The 18,194-nt window shown below is 56.5% G+C and overlaps 1 protein-coding gene across 1 annotated transcript in view; it reads right to left on the reverse strand.

Annotated features, from left to right (window-relative positions):
* The window catches only part of GRB2 (growth factor receptor bound protein 2), a 44,691-nt gene extending 43,766 nt beyond the window's left edge, over window positions 1-925 (reverse strand). The window contains exon 1 of the mRNA XM_055133279.1: window positions 766-925. The gene's annotated coding sequence lies outside the window, so the exon portion shown is untranslated. The remainder of the gene's footprint in view (window positions 1-765) is intronic.
* Window positions 926-18,194: the final 17,269 nt, after the last annotated feature.

Consider the following 18,194-nt stretch of genomic DNA (forward strand, 5'->3'; position numbering starts at 1 on the left):
ACGCACGTACACAGACACACACCCTCGCGGGGGGGGGGAAGGAGCGCGGGGGGGAACCCCAGAAACCTAAAAAAAAGAAAGAAAAGAAAAAAAGGCAAAGAAGCGAGCCGAGAAAAGGGGAAGTAGATTAGCGGAGGGGGAGGGGAAGGGGCAAATGACTTGCATTACTCAGGGCAGCGCCGGGAGCCGCGGCGCCGGGGGAGAGTGGACGGGGCAGCGCCGGCAGGGGGGGGGGGGAGCGGCGGGCCGAGACCCGGGCGCGCCGCCCCCCGCCCGCGCCCCCCGCCCGCCCGAGGCCCCCGCGGGGCGCCCGCGCGGCCTCCCGCCGACGACGTTTCTGGGGCAGCGGACCCGCCGGGGCCCCCGCTCCCGGGCCGCTGTCCCCGCACGGGACCGGGACCGGGACCGGGACCGGCACCGGCACCGGCGCGGGGGCGCGGGCCGCAAGCCGGCCTGTATCTTCCGGAACGGAATCCCCCGCGGCCGCCGCAGCCCGGGGCGGGAGGGGAAGCAAGCCGGGGGCCGCGGCACCCTCGGGGCGCCCGTCCGGGCAGGGGCTCGGCGGGTCCCCGGGGACGGGGACGGGGACGGGGACGGGGACGCGCTGGCCGCCGCGCCGACCCGCGAGCGGGGACGTGGGCGCGCCGGGCGCGCGCGGGGGTCCCGCCGCCGGCCCCCGGGAAGGAAGCGCCCGAGAGGGGAAACGCGGGGCGGGAGCCCCCCGCGCGCGCGCGCCCCGCGCCCGCACCCCGCGCCCGCACTCACCGCCGTCCGCGCTCCGCTCCCGGCCGGGCCCTCCGCAGCGCCGCGCGCGGCCGCCCACCCGCCGCCGCTCCCGAGGGCAGCCCAGTCCCGCCGCCGCCGCCCGCTCGCCAAGCAGCACCGCCGCCGCCGCGCTTCCGCTCCGCGTCCGGCTCCCGCGAGAACTGCCCCGCGCGGCCCCGCCCCGCCCCGCCCCCGCGAGACTTCCCCCGGCGGAAAAGGCCCAGCGCGCAAGCGCCCCTCAGAGGCGTGGCCCCCGCAGGTAGCGGCCGACGCGGGCCCAGCGCGCAGGCGCCGCGCCGCCGGCTGCAGGTGGCACGGGCCGGGCCCCGCCCCCGGCCGCTGTAACCCTCTCGGCGCCGCAGCCCGGGAGGTGACCGGTCACTCGTCCAGCCCGGCGTTCCAGCACGAGGGCCTCCGTGAAATATTGCAGAGGCCGGCCCAAACGCGGCCGTGTGCAACGGCGGGTTCCTTCTCTTGTTGGCTGGAGTAGCGCGTCCGATTTAAAGCACTGCCAGACAGGTAGAAAAGGTGCCACCGCGACCCGAGATCCTGGCCCCTGGGAGATGCTGAGGAGGGACTGGGAAGGGGAAAAGAGAAAATAAGGGCCTGGAGAGATAATGCAGCGGGAAGGGCGCTTGCCGTGCACGCGGCTGACCAGGGTTCGATCCCCCCGTGTTCCATCTGGCCCCAGAGCACCGCCAGGAGTCTGAGCAGAGAGTAATCCCTGAGCACCTGGAGAGCGCAGGAGCCATTCATTACAGGTGTCCTTGTTTTGAACTTTTTGAAATGGGAAGAGCTATGGGAACTGAGAAATAAGAATTCCTTTTTCACTCCACGTGTCACCTGCCCCTCCTCCCAGGAAATCAAAAACCTAAAGGTAAATACATTGTGAGATAAGCAGGAGAAATAGGACAGGGGCATTGCGCTTGCTTTTGCATACGGCCAACCAGGTTAGATCCTCCAGCGCTGGAGCACTGCCAGGAGGACTCCTGAACGCAGAGCCAGGACGAGCCCTGCAGCACATGAGCACCCATCAAAGGAATGCTGGGAAAACTGCTAAAATGATTCAAATGAGTGCTGAGGCAGCAACACAAGCAAAACGAGCTGCTCGGCCTGTCTCTGACAAGCCTTCCCAGAAAAGGTGAAACAGGGATGTCTCAGCCTAGCCTAGGAGCATAAGTGGGGATCATCCCTGCAGAGAAACGGAAAGAAAAGTCCGAGCACCCCAGTGCACGGGTGAGGCACGGGAGAGTTCCGGGCTGTGCCAAGGAGTGGATTCCCGTAAGAGGTAGGGTGAGTCCCTGGGAGGGGCAGCAGATGAGAGGTGGAGAAGGAATTCTTATTTATCAGTTCCCAGAGCTCTTTCCAATGCAAGAATTTCAAAACAAGGACAGCTCCAGTGGCTCGTGCTCCCTAGGCACCCACAGAATGGCACTAAGAGGACAGCCAGCTGTCTGATCCCAGAGGCAGGGAATAAGGAAAAGGAACTGTTGTTTCCCCAAGTATGTTCTGCACATGAGCCCAGAACAAGGTCTTGTGAGGCCAAAGACCACCCTGCTTCCTGCAGCTTGTAACCGGGACAGATGTCTCCTCTGCAGGGCCCAGCGGCTGGTTTGATGGGGCTGGAGCGATAGTACAGCCGGGAGGGTGTTTGCCTTGCAAGCAGCTGACCCAGATTCAATCCCCGACATCCCATATTATGCCTAGAGCACTGCCAGGAGTATTTCCTGAGAGCAGGAGCCAGGAGTCAGCCCTGAGCATCACGGGATCTGACCCAAAAAGGCCAAAATCAAAACCAAAACAAAATAACAAAACAACCACCCAAAAAGCAGTTGGTTTCCAGAGCCCCTGCCCTATATATAGGGCTGCGGAGAAGGGAGCAGGACACCAAGGTCTCAGGGAGGGTTTGAGATTTGAACTGCAACATGAAGGCAGGGAGAATGAGGGAATCTGCCAATATTTCAAATTAATGAAAGGGAAAAAATTCCTGCACCCTAGATTGGATCCCTAGAACCCTGTAGTCCTGCAAACAATGCCAGACCAGGAGTAGCCCTATGCACAGAAAGAAAGAAGGAAAGAAAGAAAGAAAGAAAGAAAGAAAGAAAGAAAGAAAGGAAGGAAGGAAGGAAGGAAGGAAGGAAGGAAGGAAGGAAGGAAGGAAGAAAGAAAGGAAGGAAGGAAGAAAGAAAGAAAGAGAAAGAAAAACGAAATAAAAAAAATAGTACTAAGTCATAGTACAGCAGGTAGGGCAGTTGCCTTGCATGTGGCTGACCCCGTGTGATTTTCAGCTTCCCACAAGGAGTACTGGAGCACCGCCAGGAGTAATTCCTGAGGGCAGAACCCAGAGAAGCCCAGAAAGAAGAAAAAAAAAAAAAGGGCAGAAGGCTGGAGCAATAGCACAGCGGGGAGGGCGTTTACCTTGCACGTGGCCCACCCGGTTCGATTCCCAGCATCCCATATGGCCCCCTGAGCAGTGCCAGGGGCGATTCCTGAGTGCAGAGTGAGGAGTAACCCCTGTGCATCACTAGGTGTGACCCAAAAAGCAAAAATCTAAACAAAACAAAACAAAAAAACCCACCCTGATCCATATAGAAAAAAAGTTGCAATAAATTTAAAAAAAAAAACAACAACCAAAAAAAAAAACAGGGCGAGCAATAGTCCAACCGGTAAAGTGCTTGCCTTGCGTGCAGCCGACCTGGGTTCCATCCTGCACGGTTCCCCAAGCTCCGCCAGGAGTGATCCCAAGGGAAGGCCCAGGAGGGAGCCCTGAGCACTGCCAGGTGTGGCCTAAAAGCCAAAACAGAAAAAAATAAAAACACACTCAGAAATTACTTCTGGCAGTGCTCGGGGGACCATATGGGATGCTGGGAATTGAACCCGGGTGGGCCGCATGCAAGGCAAACGCCCTCCCCGCTGTGCTAATGGCTCCAGCCTGGGTCCAAGAGAATCTTGAGAAAACAATGTGCAAGATCACTGGACACAGAAGGGAAAGAAAGAAAACAAAAGACACCCCAGGGAGCAGGATTTTGTTGTTTTTGTTTTGTTTTGCTTTTTGGGGTCACACCTGGCGATGTCGGGGATTTCTCCTGGCTCTGCACTCAAAAATCACTCCTCACAGTGCTCGGGGGACCATAGGGGATGCTGGGAATGGAACCCGGGTCGGCTGCGTGCAAGGCAAACGCCCTCCCCGCTGTGCTATTGCTCCAGCCGGGAGCAGGATCGGGAAGGCCCAAGGCTTAGGTTGACTGGTGGAGAGAAGCAGGAGCAGGGCCAGACGTGCGGGAACAGTCGGCTCACGCACCGGCCGCCGCGGGGCCGGGGTGTAGCTCAGAGAAAGTGCCCGGCTCCCCAGACACGCAGCTCTGGCTTCCACCCCCAAACAAAACCAAAACCCTCAGCTGGCCATACCCATTCCTTCCAAACAGACCATGAAACGGCCCCGGAGCTGCTCCAGTGGGGTTTGCCAATCGATTTTTTTTTTTTTGCTTTGTGGGTCACAGCTGGCAATGCACAGGGGTCACTCCTGGTTCTGCACTCAGGAATCACCCCTGGAGGTGCTCAGAGGACCATATGGGATGCTGGGAATCGAACCCGGGTTGGCCCTGTGCAAGGCAAATGCCCTCCCCGCTGTGCTATTGCTCCAGCCCCCGATTTTTTTTTTTTTTTTTGGTTTTTGGGTCACACCCAGCGATGCACTCAGGGGACCATATGGGATGCTGGGATTAGAACCCGGGTTGGCCGCGTGCAAGGCAAACGCCCTACCCGCTGTGCTATTGCTCCAGCCCCCGGATTTTATTTTTTAATTGACTTCTGAGCCAACCTGGTGTCTGCACTCAGGGGTCACACCTGGTGGGTTTAGGAGATCAATTTGGGGTGCCAGGGACAGAACCCTGATTGACTCTGGGCAAGGCAAGCACCCTCCCCTCCAGCCTCTTGGCATTCTTTTTTTTTTTTTCAATTTTTTATTGAATATCTGTGAAATAGGCCATTACAAAACTCATGATTGAGGGGCCGGAGCGATAACACAGAGGGTATGGCGTTTGCCTTGCAGGCGGCCGACCCAGGTTCGATCCCTGGCATCCCATATGGTCCCCCAAGCACCGCCAGGAGTGGTTCCTGAGTGCAATACCAGGAGTAACCCCTGAGCATCACTGGGTGTGACCCCCCCCCAAAAAAAACTCATGATTGAGTTTCAGTCATACTACGATCCAACACCCATCCCTCCACCAGTGTACATTTCCCATCACCGATGTCCCATTTCCCTCCCACCATCCCCCAGCACACCCCCGCCACCCTCTGCAGCCTACCTCCATGACAGGCACTTTTCTGCTTTCTCTTTCTCCTTTTGTGCATTATGGTTGCTCAGGGCGTTCGGTATTTTTATCGGGGAGGTAAGGGTGCATATAGCTTTTAACTGGGTGGCAGCTTTGGGGTGTGGAGGTGACTGCAGAAGGCTTCTGGAAGTACAGGGAGGTGGGGGAAGTAGCCCATCCCGACCCCGAGAAAACCTGGAGAATTTCAGTCATAAAACCCACATACCCGATTTTTTCAGCCGATTATATCTCAGTGAGGTCCATCCTGAGACAGGGGCGTCCAGCCGGAACATGACAACGGCTCTTCTGGACTGTGGGAGCAAGCAACAGGGACTCTACTTGGGTGGGCACTGGGCTGACCCACCCCCTTCCAATGTGCAGTTCAATTCGTAAACTGCAGCTTTTGATCTTTTTTGAGATTTATGGGTCTCTGAAGCAAGGTCTGTAAATGCTTGTATAGCTGAACCGGAGGTGGTTTGTGGGTGTGACTTTGGCTGTTTAATTTCTTGGGAAACTCATTCCCACATTGTTGGGGTCTGGCCAGAGGCAATTTGGGGGTATCAGGCAATATGGGGGTATCAGGAAGCCTGAAGGCACCCCAGGCTGCACAAACTGATGCACTCACCACGCGGGTAAAGGCTGACCTGCTGGGGGTGCCACTGGGGTGGGGGAAGAGGGTTCCCCCCCACACACACACCTTGACATTTTTTTTGGGGGGGGTCACACCTGGCGTTCCACAAGGGTTACTCCTGGCTCATGCACTCAGGAGGTGCTGGGGGACCAAATGGGAAGCTGGGAATCGAACCCGGGTTGGCCGCGTGCAAGGCAACTGCCCTCCCCGCTGTGCTATCGCTCCAGCCCTAGGCATGCTTTTCTGTGGTTAGAAAGAGGGTTGGTTGCACTTTGCTCTCTCGGATTGTGGTGCTGCCCCCTGCTGGTTATCCCTGGACTGGCTGGTGTTCGGGAACTAGAAAGTCACCCCAAAGCTGAACCCTGGCTCCCTTGGGGAGACCCTGAGTCCTTGAGTCTACATTTCCAAGCTTCCCTCTCCCCGTGCCTTTCCTTCTACCCTTCCTCTCCATCTCCATCTCCCCTCCCTCCTCCTCCCTCTCTCTGTCTCTGCCGCGATATCCCTGTCTCAGTCTCTCTGGAGTGCTGGGGGCTGCTCCATACTCAGTGCTCAGAGCCTGCTCCCAGTACAGTGCCAGGGATCCAGCCCAGGGCGTCCCACTTGCAAGGCCAGTGCTCTGGGCGCCTGAGCGTCTTCCCTCTCCTCCGGAAGCCTCCGGCAAGGTGTAAACACAGACGTGGGGAGTTGGACGGTCTCAGAGCTGCCTTAGCTCAGGTGCGAGCTGAGGGGGCAGAACTCACACAGGTTTTGAGGGTGATGCCTGGTGCCGACTCTGCCATGTGACCCCGAGTCCTGCAGCCGACCCACCTGCTTGCCCCACCTGGCCCACACCACCCCGGGGCCCAGAAAGATGCCGGCTCTGGCATCCCAGAGATATCCCCCTGCCTCGGTTTGGAACAGGCTTGGAAGCATGCAGGTGCAGAGCTGGAGGGCTAGCACGGTGGGCAGGACGCTTCCCTGCACTCGGCCAACCCAGGCGCATTCCCTGGCACCCCTTAGGGTCCCCCCAGCATGCCAGGAGTGATCTCTGAATGCAGAGTATGGTGTAAACCCTGAGCACTGCTGGGTGCGGCTCCAAACAAAGCTTAACAAAACAAGAAGAGAAGTTTGCAGGGCTGGAGCAATAGCACAGCAGGGAGGGCGTTTGCCTTGCACGCTGCACCCTGGATTATATATAGATAAAAAAAAAATGCTAAAAAATACTCTGAAGTGACAGTATAGTGGGTAGGTACTTGCCTTCCAAGCGGCTCTCCTGGCTTTGATCCCTGGCATCCCACATGGTCACCCGAGGCCACCAGGAGTAATTCCCGAGTGCAGAACCAAGAGTGACCCCTGAACACTGCGAGGTGTGGCCCCCAAACAAATAAACTACAAAATACTTAAAACATGATAAGCAAGTATCACATTTTGTAACAATTCCTTTGCTGATAATGTCCACATTATGGTAAATTGTTTGTATTTGGGTACAGATATATTCTATATTTGGTACTAGAGTAGTAAGGACTATTTATAACACTGAAATATATTAATGGAAACAGAAATTCCACCATTCCAGGTGACTAGTAACACAATAATATAATTCAACTGAAGCACAAATGTGTTAAGATATAACTGACAGAACAAACATTGCTTCTAACAGGATCATCATCATCATCCCGTTGATCATCGAATTTCTCGAGCAGTCTCAGTAACGTCTCCATTCGTCCTAGCCCTGAGATTTTAGAAGCCTCTCTTTACTCGTCCTTCCCATCAATGCCGCATTGAGGCTCTTTCAGGGTCAGGGGAATGAGACCCAGCTTGTTACTGGTTTTGGCATATGGATACATCATGGGGAGTTTGTGAGGCTCTCCCATGCGGGCAGGAAACTCTCAGTAGCTTGCCAGTTTCTCTCAGAGGGAGAAGTAGGCTATAAGATATAAACTTCCGGGAGCTTGCTTTTAAGTCTCTGGATGTTGGCCATTGATGGGATTACACGGCACCGGGGGCAGTCTCTGGGTGTGACCGCCTAGCTACTGGAAAATGGGGAATCTGGGCAGAAGAGACCCAGTCCCGATCCGAGCAGGCTTGGAAGTCTCAGCCCCAGGTCCAACAGGATATTGTATATATTTTATACAACATATACAACAGGTTGCTTGCCAGGCTCTGCCGTGCGGGCAAGATATGCCAAAAACAGTAACAAGAAGTCTCACAATGGAGACATTACTGGTGCCCACTCGAGCAAATCGATGAGCAACGGGATGACAGTGACAATGACAGTGACATACAACAGGACCAACAGGAGCTTGATGGGCCTCAGCCCCAGACAAATAAAATAATAAAATCTGAGATAAGCGAGCGGACTCCGGTCCTGACCGCCCGCTGGGGCAAAGGCAGCGTCGTGTTGGTCCCTTCTCGCTTCCTGCTCCTGTTTCTCCCTCTCTCCCCCTGAGCGAGCAACAAGGCCAAGGCACTGGGTCTGGGGGCGGAAATGCGAGTGGAAGAGACCCCTCTGCTTGGGCACATCTTTGCTTTTTTGGGGGGGTCACACCTGATGATGCTCAAGGGTTACTCCTAGCTCTGCACTCAGGAGTTACTCCTGACGGTGCTCAGGGGACTGTATGGGATGCTGGGAATCGAACCCGGGTCGGCTGCATGCAAGACAAACACCCTCCCCGCTGTGCTGTTGCTCCAGCCCTTGCTTGGACACTTGTGAAGACTCACTAGCCACTTGATTTTAGCAGGTTTATTAAGTTTGTGTCAAGACTGTTCCATCTCCCGTAAACCGCGACAGCAGTGCTCAGGGGCCACTCCTGGCTCTGCATTCAGGGGTCACTCCTGGAGGTGCTCCTGTGTGATGCCAGGGAATCAAACCCGGGCCAGCCACATGTCGAGGCAAGTACTTTCATCCTTGTGCTCTGCCCAGCCAAACAGCTTCTTTGCTTTTGTTTTTAGGTCACACCTGGCAGTGCTCAAGGCTTACTCCGGGTTCTGTGCTCAGGGATCACTCCTGGCGGGGCTCAGGGGCTGGTACGCGGTGCTGGGGATCCAACCTGGATAGACTGCAGGCAAGGACAGTGGCTTGGGGGCCGGAGAGATAGGATGGCGGGTAAGGCGATTGCCTTGCACATGGCCAACTTGGGTCCAAGGCATCCCGTAGGGCCACCAAACACCACTGGGCAGGGGGGGTCATTCCGAGTTCAGAGCCAGGAAGCAACCCTTGAGCATCTCTAGGTGTCAACCAAAAATATAATTTTTTAAAAAGGAATAGTGGGGTGGGGATGGAGCAATAGCACAGCGGGGAAGGTGTTTGCCTCGCACGCGGCCAACCGGATTCGATTCCCAGCATCCCACAGGGTCCTCCGAGCACTGCCAGGAGTAATTCCTGAGTGCATGAGCCAGGAGTAACCCCTGTGCATCGCCGGGTGTGACCCAAAAAGACCCATAAGGAAGGGTGATGCGTGCCGAATGTAGACTTGAGACTGAACACAATGGCCACTCAACACCTTTATTGCGAACCACAAGACCTAATCAGAGAGAGAGAACAAAAGGGAATACTCTGCCACAGTGGCAGTGTGGGGTGGGGGAAGACGGGACTGGGGAGGGTGGGAGGGATGCTGGGTTTACTGGTGGTGGAGAATGGGCACTGGTGAAGGGATGGGTCTCGAACTTTGTATGGGGGAAACATGAGCACAAAAATGTATAAATCTGTAACTGTACCCTCACGGTGATTCACAAATTAAAAATAAAAAATAAAATAAAAAAGACCCATAAATAAATAAATAAATAAAATAAGAATAGTGCCTTATTTAATGCTGTCTCTTTAATCCTGAAATAAAAAGGTATCTGAGCCTCTGATACCCTTCTCCTTTCTCTGTTCTCTACAAATAAATTTTGTTGTTTTGTTTTGGGGCCACACCCGGTGGTGCTCAGGGGTTACTCCTGGCTCCTCACTCCAGAATTACTCCTGGTGGTTCTTGGGGGACCATATGGGATGCTGGGGGTCGAGCCCAGCCAGCCGCGTGCAAGGCAAATGCCCTCCTTGCTGTACTACCACTCGGGCCCCTATTTTCTACAAATGAGTTTTATTTAACAAGAATTACGAGAAGCGGGGCTGGAGGGATAACCCAGTGGGTAGGGCACTTGCTTTGCATGCAGTCAACCCGGGTTCAATCCCTGGCATCCCGTAGGGTTCCTTAATCCCACCAAGGGTGACCCCCATATGCAGAGCCAGGAGTAAGCCCTGAGCACAGCCAATGGGCATCCCCCCAAAAAAAGATGAATGACCCAGAGCACCCGAGGTGTGCGCCCCCCGCAAAGTGAACCCACAGCAACAAGGCATGGAGCACGAGGCGTACCTCACAGCTCTCCATGAGTGGTATGACTGGTGCCAACCTGACTCAGGCCTCAGGAGACCAGCCACCGTGCCAGGGCGTCAACCCAGTGGCCACATGCAAGGCAAGTGTTGTTTCCGCTTTAGCATCTCTGGCCCCAAGCTAGTTTTTTGCTGTACTACTGCACCAGCCCCAGAAACACATTTTAAATATATATATATATATATATATATATTTGCTTTTGCTTTTTGGGTCACACCTGGCAATGCACAGGGGTTAATCCTGGCTCTGCACTCAGGAATTACACCTGGCGGTGCTCAGGGGACCATATGGGATGCTGGGAATCGAACCCGGGTCGGCCGTGTGCAAGGCAAACGCCCTACCCGCTGTGTTATCGCCCCAGCCCCCATTTTAAAGATTTTTGACAACACTCACTTCCAGTCATGAACCCCACAGTTTAAGAAGTTTAGTCCTGGGACCAGAACAATAGCACAGCAGGGAGGGCGTTTGCCTTGCACACAGCCGACCCGGGTTCGATTCCCAGCATCCCATATGGTCCCCCGAGCACCGTCAGGAGTAATCCCTGAGTGCAGAGCCAGGAGTAACCCCTGTGCATCGCCAGGCACAACACAAAAAGAAAAAAGAAAAAGAAGCTTATTTTGGGGGCCAGACCATAGTACAGGGGGTAGGGTGTTTGCCTTGCAAGCAGCCGACCAGGGTTTGATCCCCGGAATCCCATATGATACCCCGAGAACCGCCAGGAGTGATTCCTGAGTGCAGAGACAAGAGTAAGCCCTGAGCACTGCCAGGTGTGGCCCTGAAAAGAAAAAAGAAGGAAAAAGAGAAGCCCCAGCTTAGAGGGACAACTGGGCGGTTCCCCCTGCTTGCCAGTAGAGGTCGCTCTAGACTTCACGGGAACGGTCGCGCTGACCGCGCTGGAACGCAGCTGGCTTTGGGGGCTCCAAAAAAATGCGCGGGCCTCGCTCCCCAGTGCCAGGAAAGCTCCCTGGCCGGGTCCCAGCCACGCAGCGCGGAGGAAATATCCAATTGCAGCCGATGCAATGGAAACCCCACTTCTCTGGAATCCGAACAGGACTCGGAACCAGCAACACTCCCGGCACCCCCTCCCCCCAAATTTGTAACCACAAATTCCGATTCTTGGTAGCTGCCCAAGGGTGCTGGGGACCATTCCTCTGGAGCTGCCTCTTCCTGCCTGCCTGTACGAGGCACAGCCTTCAGTTGCCTGCCTGTCGTCTGGGTTTTACAGCTCGGGGATGGAGCCAGACCGAGTTTGTCTTCCTGTCTGGTCAGATTTAGAGGGTTCTAGAGCTGGCCCTCTGGCCAAGAACATTATGTCTTAGGAACAAAGTGAAACAACGTGGGTCGTGTGGTGCAGGCAGAGCCTGGCCCGTGTAAACCCGCAGACGCCAGCTGTTATTACTATTATCGCTGCTTCTATGATGTCTGGACTATGGCACAGAGTCCTTTAGAGCAAGCACTGAGCAGAACCAGATGGGCCAGCCCAGGGCCCTCCTTAGCCTGGACCCCTAAACTTCCTCTCTCAATAAAAACCCTCACAGGGCCGGAGCGATAGCACAGCGGGTAGGGCGTTTGCCTTGCACACAGCCGACCCGGGTTCGATTCCCAGCATCCCATAGGGTCCCCGAGCACCACCAGGAGTGATTCCTGAGTGCAGAGCCAGGAGTCAGCCCTGAGCATCGCCAGGTGTGACCCAAAAAGCAAAAACAAACAAACAAACAAACAAAAAAAATCTTCACCCTCACACCCTCAGCACAGGAAGAGGGCTAGTGTGTGGAGTGAGAAAAACACGAATCGGGGGCTGGAGCACTAGGACCGAGGGGAGGGTGTTTGCCTTGCACGGGTGCGCAGGGCTTCCTCCTAGCTCTGCACTGAGAAAGTACTCCTGATGGTGCTCAGGGGACTCCATGGGGTGCCAGGGATTAAACCTGGGTTGGGCAAAAGCCCTACCTGCTGTGCTGTCGCTCCAACCTTTATGCTGTCGCTCCAACCCTTGGCTGAGCATTTTGGGAGACCTTGCCCAGTCACCAGAGCGGGCGGCGTTTAACAGCTGCTGACTCCAGAGCACTCTGGGTGCAAAGAAATGAAGCAGCAGGGGCTGGAGCAATAGCACAGCGGGGAGGGCGTTTGCCTTGGACGCGGCCGACCCGGGTTCGAATCCCAGCATCCCATATGGTCCCCCGAGCACCGCCAGGGGTAATTCCTGAGTGCATGAGCCAGGAATGACCCCTGTGCATCGCCGGGTGTGACCCAAAAAGCAAAAAAAGAAAAAAAAGAAAAAGAAATGAAGCAGCAGATTCATTTTCGCCAGTAGCCTTCCAGGGCAGGAGCGCAGCCCCTCCCGCAGACTCCGGCTCCGTCCAAGAGCTCTCCCCGTCCTCTGCCAAGCGCCGTGTCCATTTGGGCTTTGGGGGAATTAAGCCTGGACGAGTCACAGCATGAGCTAGATGGGAATAACAGGAGCACTGCCCGCGGCCTGAGGGAGCCCCATTACTCACCGACTCCAATACTCAGAGCCTGCGGCGGGAAACCTGCTTGCTAGCCTGGGCGCACAGACACCAGCAGCGACGGCTGGCGAGGCACCAGGGGCGAGAACGAGGAAGCGCCAGCCTGCTACACAGCTGTGTGGAGGATGCGTGCTCGTGCTTGCATATGTGCATGCGTGTGCGTGCACATGCGTATGCTTTTGTAGTGCTTGTGTCTGCATGTGTGTGCATGTGAATGTGCCCGTGTGTGTGCTTTGTACATATGTGTGCATGTGCACACATGTGTGAATGTGTGTGCAGGCACGTGTGCTGCATGCAAGTGCAGAACAGCACCCGAGTGGGTGAGCAGAGAGCGCAGGTCGGGCCCTTGGGAAATCAGAGCGGCTCGAAACTGAGGGTAAGGGGCTGGAGCGATAGCACAGCGGGAGGGCATTTGCCTTGCACGCGGTGGACACGGGTTCGATTCCCAGAATCCCAGAGGGTTCCCCAAGCATCGCCAGGAGTAATTCCTGAGTGCATGAGCCAGGCATAACCCCTGAGCATTGCTAGGTGTGACCCAACAAGCAAAAAAATAAATAACTAAGGGTAAGGGCCTAAACTAGTGGTTCCATGGGCTGACCACAGGCCCTGCACGTTGGAAACCCAGGGTTAATCCCTGACACCACATGGTCCCCTGACACAGAATCCCTAGAACTAGGGGGTGTCACCTCTCCCCTAAACAAACAAACCAAAAAATTTATTTATTTATTTATTTTTGCTTTTTTGGGTCACACCCAGCAATGCACAGGGGTTACTCCTGGCTCTGTACTCAGGAATTACCCCTGGCGGTGCTCAAGGGACCCTATGGGATGCTGGGAATCGAACCTGGGTCAGCTGCGTGCAAGGGAAACGCCTTACCCGTTGTGCTATTGCTCCAGCCCCCAAACCAAAATTTGAGGGTAAATGGGGCTGAACGGGCTTCAACCAGTTTTTGTGTTTTGTTTGGGGGCTACGTCTGGCGATGCTCAGGGGTTACTCCTGGCTCTGCACTCAGGAGTCACTCCTGGAAGTGCTCAGGGGACCATATGGGATGCTGGGAATCGAACCTGGGTCAGTCACATGCAAGGCCAGGACCTTACCCACTGCTTGCTCCTCCCCAAACTATGATAGGTTTTGAGGGACGAAGGTAAAGGGGCTCGGGATGTGGCTCAGGGGGGCAGAGCACATACCTGGCAGCTGTGAGACCCCGAGTTTGATCCCATGCACTAGTGGGTGTCCCCCAAACCTCAGCTGAGCACAGCAGTGCGGAAGGGTGGGCTAAGGGACGGGAGTGACAGCACAGCGGGCAGGGCCGCCCTGCCAGCAGCCGGCCTGGGTTCGATCCTTGGCATCCCATAGGGTCCCCAAGCACCTCCATCAGTGATCCCCGAGCACAGAGCCAGGAGGAGTAAGCCCTGAGCATCACCTGGCGAGTGACCCAGGAACCACAGCAAAGCAAACCAGAGCCACCCCCCGAACACCAGAGTGACGGGCAGCAGCTCGGCTCAGAGGCAGGTGAATCGGGGACCCCAGTGGACCCCGGGGCCAGAGAAGCTCCACTCGGGGCCTTTTCCAGACCAGACGCTGGAGCTGGCAGGCGGCCGAGGCAGGCCGGGGGCATCTCACGTGGTCCCCCCCTCTCCTCTGCCCTGCCCGGCCTCTCCGGGAGCTGAAGGCAAAGCTATGTGACCCCAAGTGCCTCTGTCCGGGAGGGGAGCCGAGAGCTGAACCCCTGGTGGAATGCCGGCAATGTGGGCTTGGCAGGCGGGAATGTGGGGACCAAGTCTGCCCCCCCGCCCCCCGCCCTCCTCCCGCCCTCAGGAGGGGCCGCTCCGGCGGCAGGGAGCCCGGCTGGGGAGTCATGTGGTTTTGGGAGCCCCTGTGTCTTATTATAGCGACAAAGGTCTCCCTGGGCCCGGCCCGGGAACTAAATATACTGTCCTCGCACTGGGCCCTCCAGGCCACAGGGGCAGCTGTCGCCCAGGGCCCGGCTCTGCTCCACGTCACAGGACTCAGCACCGAGCCCCTACACGGGGTTCAGGCGAGGAGGCACCAGTTTCGGGGCGGGGAGGGTTGGAGGGATCTTACCACCTTGCAAAGCACCCGAACCCCCGCCTTCAGCCCCCCCCCACAATATGGCCACCGAGCCCCCCCAGATCTCTGAGCCAGGAGGAAGCCCCCAGCATCACCGGTGTGCACCCACCCTCGAAAAGAAAAGCCAATTCCTAGAAGGATACAAGAAGCTTGACGCTGGAGAAGAAGGGTGAAAGGGGGCCTGGGTTTTGTTTGCTTGTTTTTAGTTTTGGGTCACACACGGGAATGCTCAGGGATCACTCCTGGCAGTGCTCGGGGGTCAAGCCCCGGTAAGCCACATGTGCGTCAAATGCCCTCCCCGCTCTGCTACTGCTCTGCACATTTTATTTTTCCCTGCATGCTTTTTTCTTTTCCTTTTTTTATTTTTCTGCTTTTTGGGTCCTACCTAGTGATGCTCAGGGGTCACTCCTGGCTCTGCACACAGGAATTACTCCTGGAGGTGCTTGGACGACCATATGAGATGCCGGGAATCGAACCCAGGTTAGTTGTGTGCAAAGCACCCCCTTGCCCCCTGTACTACCCCTCTGACCCCTTCTATTTTTTTTTCTATGGTGTTTGGGTCGTCTCCAATGCTGATGAAAGTTACTCCTGGATCAGTGCTCAGGGGAACAAGGGGATGCCAAGGGTTGAACCTGGGACTCTGCATTTCAGGGCTGGAGCAATAGCACGGCGGGGAGGATACTTCTTGCCTCACATGCAGCCAACCCTGCTCAATCCTCAGCACCACCTCAGGGCCTTTGAGACCTGCCAGGAGTGATTCCCCAAGCACAAAGCCAGGAGTAAGGGCTGAGCACCTCTGGGCTGGCCCAATATGTGGTGCTGGGGACTGAACCCGGGTCGGCCACATGCGAGGCAAATGCCCAACTCGCTGCACTATCTCTCCAGCCCGTATTTCAAGGTAAATTTGATAATTTTGCAAACAGAATGCTGATGCGTGAATGTTCGTGCGGTCGGAGGCGCTGAGACGAGGAACGCGGAAGAATGTATGTCATGGGGGAATCTAGGTTCTCTCGGACTCTTAGACAAAGGTAGAGAGCCCCATGATCTCCTTTTATTGATCATGGAAACTCTTTTTTTTTTTTTTTTTTTGCTTTTTGGGTCACACCTGGCGATGCACAGGGGTTACTCCTGGCTATGCACTCAGGAATCACCCCTGGCCGTGCTCAGGGGACCATATGGGATGCTGGGATTTGAACCCGGGTCGGCCGCGTGCAAGGCAAACGCCCTACCCGCTGTGCTATCTCTCCAGCCCCGATCATGGAAACTCTTAAGGGCACAATACAGTCACCAAAGGAGTTATGAGAAGATCATGCAACGTTCTTCTGCATACGGGGAAACAAACAATGTTGGATCTACACACTGACAACAAACAGGCTTAAGCAGAACGGGGATCTGTGAGAAAAGGAAGACTGACAGTTTTGTTATAATTAGGAAATTATTTATTAAGGCAGCCAAAAGAATATGTTCAACCTGGGCTGGAGTGATAGCACAGCGGGGAGGACATTTTCCTTGCACACGGCCGACCTGAGTTCGATTCCCAGCATCCCATATGGCCCCCTGAGCACCGCTAGGAGTAATTCCTGAGTGCATGAGCCAGGAGTAACCCCTGTGCATCCCTGGGTGTGACCCAAAAATTTAAAAAAAAAAAGAATATGTTCAACCTCACCCAAGCCACTGGGCTCATCCTGGTTGCTCAGTCCAGCCCCAACAGAATGCCTTGCAAACTTCAGTGTGGAGTTGAACTTTAGCTACCAAACGATGTGGATTTCCTTCTCTTGCTTCAGTGCCTGCTCTGGGAATGAGGGCCGGGGCCCCTTCTCTGGACCACTTTCTGGGTTCCGCATCTCACTGGAGCTGACAGGAGGGTTCCCGCTGGGAGCCCAGGTTCCAGAGAGAAGAAAGCAGGCTGAAGGGCAGAGGCCCCGCGGGGAGGGCGGTTGCCTTGTACACGAGCGACCTGGGTTCGACCCCCGGCATCCCACATGTTCCCCCCGAGCCCCTCCAGGAGTGATTCCTGAGTGCAGAGCCAGGAGTCAGCCCTGAGCACCTCTGATGTGACCCAAAAAGAAAAAAAAAATTAAAAAGAAAAAGAGCACTGCTGGGTTCGACCCCCCCATCCCACCCTACCCCCGCAAAAGAAAGAAAACAGACTGAGCTAAAGTTTCCGTGGCCAGTAAGTTTCAGATCCAGGGGTCCAGGGAGGGTCTCTCGCTGGCCCTGCTTGTGATACAGGCGTGGAAACTGAAAACAAACAATTGAACAAACGGAGAGAGAATAAGCAGTAGCTGCAACAAGAGGCCGGGTGTGTGTGTGGGGGGGGATGGTGAGGGGGAGAGCTCCAAGGGCTGCGCAGGGGTCTTGGGTTTGACCCCTGACCCCCAGGGCTCCCACTCAGCATCGCCTCCCTACCCCCACCCCAGCACTGCCAGGCGTGGCTCCAAACAGAACAGCCTGAAACAAGCAAGAAGGTGCCGGTGTTGACTGGTCCACCCTGTCTGGAACTTTCCCATGGATTCTTCTGTCAGCGGAACCCAGGAAAGAAAGCGCGGAAGGGATGGAGGGATGGAGTGGTGGAGTGGTTTCACGCGCGCTCAGCCCGAGTTCTGGGGGAACGGGTCCTCCGCTTCCCAAATCCTGAATGCGGCCCGCCTGGGAGAGGGCCCCGAGTGCGGGGGGGGGGGGGGCAGGATTCAGAGGGAAAGGGGGCACTTTGGGCTTGTGTCCCGACACCACGCTGGCCCCGCGGCCCCTTCGCGGCTTCTCCCGGGGGGGGGGGGGGACGCTGCGGCCGAGAGCGGGCTGCGTGAATGAGCGCGGCCCCCAAAGGACGAGCCCTGGCATTTCTGGGAGTTTCTATGGACACCAGAAGAAAGGGCAGGATGGAATGGGAAGTAATGAGGCGGTCAGCAATTCAAGACGAGGCCGCAGCGGGGGGAGAGCAGCTGAGAATGTCACGTGCTCCCCTGGTCACCCCAAGGTAGAACGGGGGCCCTGGAAACAGCACTCGAGTCCCTCTCCCCGCGGCGCTGGTCTGGCCCTTGTCCTGAATCGAACCCTCCCGGCGGGCGCTTTGTCCTCCCCTCGTGCGCACGGACACCCATGTGACCTCCTCTGACAAGGCGGGTCCCCGCCCTCGCCCTCCTCCACTCTGGGGCTGGACAACCTCTCTCCCACGGGCACCCCCTTCCTCCCACCCGGCCAGCCAAGCGCGGTGAAGAGTGGCCCCTCGAAAGGCCTTGGCCCGCATGTTCTGTCTGGCGCGGGGCGGGGGGCTTTAGGGGTCACCCCCGGCCAGCGACGCCCCCGGGTTCCTCCTGGCTCTGCACTCAGCAATCACCCCTGGCGGTGCCCGGGGGACCCTATGGGATGCCGGGGATCGAACCCGGGTCAGCTGTGTGCAAGGCCAGCGCCCTCCCCAGGGTCCTGGCTCTCCAGCCCCTCCTACGTACATCTTGGTTTGACCAGGTGTCACACCCAGGGTCATGCATGGTGGACCGCAGTGCTCACCCCTCTCTGGCCACAGTGCTCGCTCCACCCA

The sequence above is a fragment of the Sorex araneus genome, chromosome 3 (assembly GCF_027595985.1).
Source record: "Sorex araneus isolate mSorAra2 chromosome 3, mSorAra2.pri, whole genome shotgun sequence".
Taxonomy (NCBI): Eukaryota; Metazoa; Chordata; class Mammalia; order Eulipotyphla; family Soricidae; genus Sorex; species Sorex araneus.